Source organism: Psammomys obesus, unplaced genomic scaffold (assembly GCF_907164565.1).
Source record: "Psammomys obesus unplaced genomic scaffold, mPsaObe1.curated_primary_1811, whole genome shotgun sequence".
NCBI classification, from domain to species: domain Eukaryota; kingdom Metazoa; phylum Chordata; class Mammalia; order Rodentia; family Muridae; genus Psammomys; species Psammomys obesus.
Window position 1 is genome coordinate 1,916,629 of NW_026596396.1, and position 8,453 is coordinate 1,925,081.

At 43.7% G+C, this 8,453-nt stretch overlaps 1 pseudogene; it reads left to right on the forward strand.

Moving 5' to 3' along the window:
• The window catches only part of LOC129669349 (uncharacterized), a 49,340-nt pseudogene extending 41,931 nt beyond the window's left edge, over positions 1–7,409 (forward strand).
• The last annotated feature ends 1,044 nt before the right edge of the window (positions 7,410–8,453 follow it).

The window sequence follows — 8,453 nt, forward strand, 5'->3', positions numbered from 1 at the left end:
CAATCCAAGACTTGAGAACAGAATCCAATAATGATATAAAAATGTTGAATAAGACTTAAGCCAAAAAGAAAATGGAATTGGAAAACTCAATAGGTCAATTAGAAAATTCAAAGACAGCCTTACAAGTATACTGAATCAACCAGATATAAACTATAAGGAATTAAAGATAAAGTACAGGATCTACAGAAAATAAGAAATAATACTAAAAACAAGGACACAAGTTGTATTTATGAGCTCTGTACACTTATAAGCCCATAAAATCCGAATGACATTGGAAAGGTCTATTGTTTGTTTGTTTGTTTGTTTGTTTATATGTATCCAGACAAGTTCTCACTGCAGAGCCTTGCTTGCTGAGAATTCACTATTCAGACAAGGCTGGCTGCTTTGAATTCACAAAGATCCACTTATCTCTGAGTCAAAAATGCTGGTAGTAGCAGCAAGTGACATCACACCTCTTAAATATACCTTTTAATACCATCTCATCAGTGAGCTGGACATCAACAGTGGATTTTGAGAGATCAAAAATACTGTCTATAATACTTCTTTCCATGGAACAAAACTGTCTTGGCAACTAGCATCTGGATTCTAGGAAAAGCATCACTTTGGTCCACTGGTATACCAGTGTTTGAAGGTGCTTGCTGTTGTCAGGAGCCTGATATTCATTTTTGTCCACCATCAATGCCTCTCTTCTGAGGCCAGGGATATGTGGTAGGAGGGTTGGTGACCAATGACAGACACCTGAGAAAGAGTAAAAATAGCAAGGAGCACTGGAAGCAGACAGCTGCTTGAGGAGGACAGCTAGAGGGAGCACCGTGTGACTAGCCACCTCTGTGACAGAAGAGCAAGTGCTGGGAGGTGGCTGTCCCTTAAGATACGGTGTTGCCGATCACATGCATCCCAAGCTCATCCTGGCTTCTGTGGCTCCGCCATTCTCGTTGGGGTGGGTTTTCTGCTGATCCCTGTCACAGTGGAGGGTGTTCAGGAAATCATACACCTTTTTGTTCAGAGCAGTAGCCAGAATGCTGGCAACTGCTGAGCTGTCACCATGGCTACAGAGAGATTATTTTCTATTAGGAGAACAGTGACTCATGTATAAGTAGGGAATTCTTTAGATGTCAGTGGGGATCGCATGCTTCATGCAGGAACTCTGTCAGTCAAGATTTGCCTTTAGCATCTGGATATTGAGTTTTGACTGACAAGCTGTCAATGACTGATGTGCCCAGAACAGCCATATACAGAGTGACTGCAAGCAGTGCTGCCTATAGATGAGTGGACTATCCCAGGGAGATCTCGATGTCTGGAGCATTAGCTTTGCCTTTGGCACATTAGGAACCCAGTGCTGGGAGTGGATCAGTCTTAACAGATTGTAGTGAAATGACAGAGTGCCTGCACGAAGCATGCTGGCCCCACTGACATCTAAAGAATTTCTTACTTATTGCTTGAACCAAAGATAGGACTACACAGAAGACAGAAGGGCAGGCATATAGTGATCCTTGGGCTTGTGGTTTGGGAGACTGGCTGGAAGATTGTCTTGGGAAGAGTTTTAGATCTTAGGTACAAGAAGGAGAGGAAATTTTGGAGCATTATATGGACCAGGAGTAGGGTGGAAAAGAGCACAGAAATCTTTGGTAGGTTTTATTCGACTTCTGAAGGAGAGTCCTAGAACAGTGAAAGCCATGAATCCAGACACCAAGAAGAGAGCAGGGATAATTGGCAAGCAGCTTGTGATGGACCATTGTCTGTCTCTAAAGGGTTGTTTTTCCTACAGAGGAATTTGGGGGTTGGAAGACCTGTTCTTTCTTGATTATGGGAGTAGTGCTGTGCTGTTTACATGCAGTCACAGGCACTGTATGTGGAAGAGTAAAATGTATTTACTTGAAAGCGTACTTCAGTGTAAATAACAAACCTAAGTCAACATCATCTTATAACACATTTATTGCCAAAATCAAGTCATTATAGAAGTTATCTTTTAATGTAAGTAATACAATTAATTAAGAGCATAAGAGTGTGTTGAATAAATGGAGCATATTCCATGTCAGCTGAGTGGAAGTCTGAAGGTTTATATGCTGCTCTCTATATTAATGTAATACAAGTACTATTTTCTGTGAATGCCTGGTCTACATTTTTAATAAAACCCAACTGTCCAAGCAAAGGAACAATGAGCAAGAGAAAGGTATTAAGTTGACAGTCTCTGTGGATTCAGGCTCATGTTTATTTGAAACACTCAGTCTGTGGGTACCTTGCCCCTGCAGGCCTGGGGACTCTGATTTTGCTTAATTAGTCACAGAACACAGGCCTTCTTTTTGTGTCACCACCCTGATTGAGCCTGGATTTGAAAAAAAAAAGAGCTGTATCTTTTTGTGTCTATTTTCATAGACATGTTTATATATTTCATTTTCATTTTATAAGTACAGTCTTTCACTGTAATTAAAAGAAGAATATGTGTACCATTTATCCAATTACTTGAAATCTGAAATTAAATGAAATGAAATGAAAAGGCAAATATTTCAGAAATACAACTTAGATGAATAAGGGAAAGATTGAAATAGGGGCTGACAATAGAAATCAGAATAAATGGACAATAATAATACTTTCCCAAGGAATTCAAAAGTAAAATGAACACTAAATTTCAAGCTCATCAAATCTTAAAGAAAATCGAAGAAACACAGGAGAGTCCTTTTACATTTTATCATGCAGTAAAAGTGACAGGAGCATACTGTAGACAAAGAATAAAAAGAAACCAGGTCAAAGACAAGATCTGAGAGAATTAAAAATTAGGTTTTAGAGTTACTATCCTGTGTATGTTCTGTTATTCTGTGTCTTCTTGAGATCTCAAGGCAGTAGACAGTGAGTGGCCAAGGAAGCAGTCATGTCTGTAGGACTCTAGCTGATGAGCTGCAAGGCCGAGGTCAAGGAGATCTGGGAGACATCCCAGATCTCGGAGGGGACAGAGGGCCCCCTATCACTGAGCGGGACACTGGGTCCCAAGTCTGTTTTGTGGGCCTAGAAGTAAGTGGGTTGTTCCCACAGAGACAGGAAGTGCCACCAACGTACTGGTTTTAGGTTCTTACCTGCTCCACTGGCAGAATCTATTGTTTGGCTTTCTGTTTGTCTGTCTTGCTGTTGTAATAATTGTTCTCATTTATTTGGATGCAACTCGGGTGACATATAATATGGAACAGACTCCTTCCACTCCCCTGGATTTGCTCCTTGCCCACTTCAGAGAAGTTAGGGCCAGGGGACGGAACCTTTTCTTTCTCTTAACAGACAAATTCACCATCTTTTGCAGCTCCGAATGGCCCACCTTAGATATCAGATGGCCACTGGAGGGAGCTTTCAACTTAAGTGATCCTAGCAGTCAAATTAGTGATCCTCAAGCCTGACACAGGACACCCAAACCAGTTTTCTTACGTCATGGTCTGGTAGGACCTGGCGTTTAAGCCTCCCACATGGCTCCAATCTTTCAAACCTTTCCTCCATGATAACCCAATTTATTTAGGTCTGGAAGCCAAAACAATGCTGACTATGGTAGAGTGACATAGCCAGAGTGGAACTGGAACGACTCAGAAGAACAAACTTGCCGGGAAGAGCCAACTGCAATGTCCAACTGTCACTGTACCTTTCTTGTATCCAGTATTACAGGGGGGAGGAGAGGAGGACCTAATCTTTCCCCCTCTTCTTTACCTGAGCCCCTTACAGTCTACCCTGCCTGGAAACATTGAGGCTAAGGTGAGAGCTGAAGCTGCAGCCTCAGCAGAAGCCATTCCCACATTATCCGAAGGGGTGGAAAGCCCCTGTGCCACAGGCCCAGGTGGAAGGACCTGCTCAAGGAACTGGAATCAGGCAGATGGCCATGCCCAAGCTAGATTCCACAATGGGCCTTGCCTCTCTGAACAGCAGGGCCAGCTGATGACCAAGGCAATCAACCTCATTGCTATTGGCCTTTCGCTGCTAGTGATCTTTATAACTGGAAGGAAAGGCATGTTAAGATTTTAGAAGATCCAAAGGATCGCATAGAATTGCTTGATACTGTTCTACTGAGGGGCTCTGTTGGCAGGTCTCAAAGCAGTGGCCAAGAGGTCCACTCATTTGACTAAGGTTTATAATGTCAAGCAGGGACTAGACAAAAGCCCCATGACTTTCCTGGAAAGGATCATGGAAGCTTTCTGGAGGTACACACCATACGATCCAGAGGCAGGTGAAAATAAGGCCACAGTAGTGATGCCCTTTGTGGCCCAGGTGGTGCCAAATATTAGGAGAAAGCTCCAAGGCATAGAGAATTTGCAGGAAAAGAGTCTCATAGAGTTAGTAACCATGGCAGCTAAGGTGTATAACAATAGGGAAAGTCCAGAGGACAAGAAAATCAGGATCAATCAACAGAGTAACAAAGATATGATAAGTTCAATGGCTAAGATTTTGCTAGCAGCCACCTAGTCTACAGGTAATGGCAGGTAAATGCTGAAGGAAATGGCTCAAGGCACTGAAGGTAAGAGGCAGAACAAAGGCAAGACAAATTTGGGATGCAACCAGTGTGCTTACTATAAGGAAGAAGGGCATTGGGCAAAGGAATGTCCCAAGAAAAGAGGAGCTAAAAAGACACGCCCTCTAAGGGGATTTGATAGATGATAGTTGGGGATGGGGTTTGGACCCCCTCCCTGAGCTTAGAGTAACCCTAAAATTGGATGGGAAGCCAATGGATTTCCTGATCAATACCAGAACCCGACATTCAGTTTTGTTGAAACCAAAGGGTCCTCTGTCTAATAAAAAATCTTGGGTACAAGAGGCCACCAGAATGAAGCAATATCCATGGACTACCTGAAGAATGGTGGACTTAAGAACGGGCCAGGTAACCCATTCATTCATAGTGGTACCAGATTGCCCCCCTACCGCCTATGGGGAGAGATCTCCTGATGAAGCTGGGAGCTCAAATACTATTTTTTTGCCAGATGGCCTCAAAATACTTGAACACCAAAGGCCCCAGTGCTTGTCCTTGCTACCACAGTGGCCAATTAATATAGGCTCTTTGATACAATGAGAATGCCAGACACCACCATAGACGTCTGGCTAGAAAACTTCCCCCAGGCATGGGCAGAAACAGGAGATATGGGATTGGCTAAGCACAGACCACCCATTTTCATTGAGATGAAGCCTGGTACAGATCCAGCCAAAGTCTACAATACCCAATGCCTCTAGAAGCTAAAAAGGGCATCACCCCTCACATCTGTCAGTTACTAGAGCTGGGAGTTCTCAGGCAATGTCCATCAGCCCGGATACACCCTTGCTGCTGGTTAAGAAGCAGCATTCCAATGACTATCAATCAGTTCAGGACCTCAGAAAGGTCAATAAACAAGTGATGGACATTCTTCCTACCGTTCCTAACCCATATACCCTCCTATGTGTGTTGCCCCAGAGCACAAATGGTACATGGTTCTAGATTTAAAGGATGCCTCTTGCAGTCTGCCTCTAGCCCCAAAGTGCCAGGAATATTTTGCATTCAAATGGCATGACCTGGACATTGGAATAAATGGACAATGGACGTGGACCAGACTCCTACAAGGATTCAAGAACTTAACTCTCCAAGAATCTTTGATGAGGATTTGAGTGAGTCCCCCAAGTTACTCTTTTGCAGTATGTGGATGATCTGCTGATAGCTGCTGACGAGAAGACTTGCCTACAAGGTTATCAGATGACCACAAGGAAACAGTCCCCAAGATCCAAACCCCCACAAGTTGGAAGCAGGTATGGGAATTCTTGGGGTTGGCTGGATTCTGTAGTCTCTGGATACTAAATTTTACAGAGCTTGCTAAGCCACTTTGTGATGGCACCAAAGAACAGTCAGGTGACTTCCCCTCACACTATTGAGGGAGTGCTGAAACAACCCCCAGAACAATGGCTAAGCAACATTTGCCTGACCCATTATCAAACACTGCTACTGAATCCTCACAGAGTCAATTTTCAGGTGCCAACTTCCTTGAATCCCGCTACTCTGCTGCCAGACCCAGATCTGGACGTTCCCCTGACTACGCTGGGATCTTAGCCCATGTGCACGGAATCCTAACAGATCTCCAGGATGTTCCCCTAACTAATGCAGAGAAGACTTGGTTCGTGGATGGGAACAGCTTTGTCAGGGGTGGAAAAATATATGTGGGGGCAGTGGTGGTGTCACTGATTGAGACTATATGGGTAGAGCTCTTTTCTCCTGGAACTTTGCCCAGAGAACCAAACTGATAGCATTGACTAAGGCATTAATTCTGGGAAAAGATTTAAACCTTAATGTGTACACTGACAGCTAGGAAGCTTTCTCTACTGCACATGTGCATGGTGCCATCTACTGGGAGTGAGGCCTATTAACAGCAGGAGGAAAAACTATTAAAAACAAAGAAGAGATACAGGCCCTCTGGTTCCCCAAAAGACTGGCTATCATACACTGTCCAGGACATCAGAAGGGGACACTCCAATCTCCAGAGGTAACAACTGAGCCGACCAAATGGAAAAGGTAGTTGCATTAGAGACGGAGCCCACTGTTGCCTTGGTTGATCCTGAGGATCTGGTCTTCCCTAAGAAGACAAACTATTCCCCAGAAGATAATAAATGGGCCAGGGGATTGCACATGTCTCAATACTTAGGTAAATGTTGGAGATCAACTGAAGGAAACCTGATACTCCCTGAAAAGCTGGGAGAGAAAATGTTAAGAAAACTCTATTGCTCCTCCCATATGGGTATCCAGAGGATGCAAGATTTAATTCAACAAGCAGGAATGACTATTAAAGATGCTAATTTCAATACTGAAGACATTGTTTCCAATTGCAGGGCATGCAAATTGACAAATGCTGTGTCTAATGGTAGAAATGCAGGTACTTGGCTGAGAGGTAAGAAACCAGGAGCCTACTGGGAAATAGATTTTACAGAAGTAAAGCCTGGTAAAAATGGCTACAAATATTTGCTAGTTTTTGTAGGCACCATCTCAGGATGGACTAAAGCTTTCCTGACAAAGCATGAAACAGCACAAATTGTAGCCAAGAAGTTACTAGAAGACATCCTACCAAGGTATGGTTTTTCTCGGATGATAGGGTCAGATAATAGACTGGCTTTTGTGTCCAAGGTAAGTCAGATTTTGTCCATGGTCCTGGGTATTTATTAGAAATTACATTTTGTTTATAGATCCCAGAGTTCAGGACAGGTAGAAAGGATGAATAGAACTTTAAAAGGCACCTTAACTAAATTGACCTTAGAGACCTATGTGGATTGAGTGGCTCTTCCAGGTGCGGAATTCTCCTTATCAGATGAGACTCACTCCTTTTGAGATTATGTTTGGAGTCTCTCCCCCCATTATCCCCAATCTACAAGCTGAGGTCATCCCTGAATTTGAAGATCAAGACTTCTTGAATGACCTCAAGGGAATACAATGATCCCATAAATATGTTTGGCCTAAATTAAGAGCTCTTTATGAATCAGGTCCTCCCCTGAAGCCTCATCACTATAGACCAAGAGATTGGGTCTACATCAAGAGACACCACTAGGGGTCACTGGAACCACACTGGAAGGGACCATATGTGGTGCTGCTGACAACAATGACAGACTTGAAGGTTGAAGGTGTCACCACTACACCCACACCAGACCAGCTGGCCCCTTTGAGACCAAAGAGGACTACACCAATCGTCAGGCAACATGGAAAGCATCAAAGAACCCAGAAAACCCACTCAAGCTCAAACTTTGTCATTCCTGACCATGACGAAATGCTTGACCATATGTACTGCTACTCAAAGCCCTTATCAACTGCTTAACCTCACCTGGATGGTCATTAACACAGCTACCAGAGACATTGTTAATGCCACATCCATGGGAGCCCCCAAAGGTACATGGTGGCCTGTCCTTCAGTTTGACCTTTGTCAATTAGCCTTGGGAAATTGGGACATAGGAAATTGGATACTGGGCTCACAAGGAAGGCCAGAATGTGGAGATACTGGAAAGGGATGTGCACTTACCCCTTCCTCACACCCATGTGAACCGAGATGCAGCCGTCTGACTAGGAGGGCAGCCCTATTGGACATCCCTTTCTATGTATGCTCAGGATGGGGCAGGTCCTGCAACCAAATATGTACTTGTGGAGGGGTGGACCAATATTTTTGCTACAGCTGGGGATGCGAATCAACGGATACCATATACTGGTCATCCCCCATTAAGGATGATTTGAACTCAGTCTCTAGAGTCAATCTCCCTCGCTTATCCAGCAATTCTCTGTATGAAAGATGTTCCAGTTTTCTAAATAATCTTATCCAATTGACCTTCATGGAGAAGAGCAAAGCCTTTTCTTCCTGGGAGGCAGGGAAAATATGGGGACTGAGACTCTTATCAATCAGGTTATGACCACGGGCTTCTCTTTACTGTTCAGCTTAAGACAGAAATCCTAACTGGAGAAATTAAAAGGACAGTGGGCCCCAATCCAGTTTTGA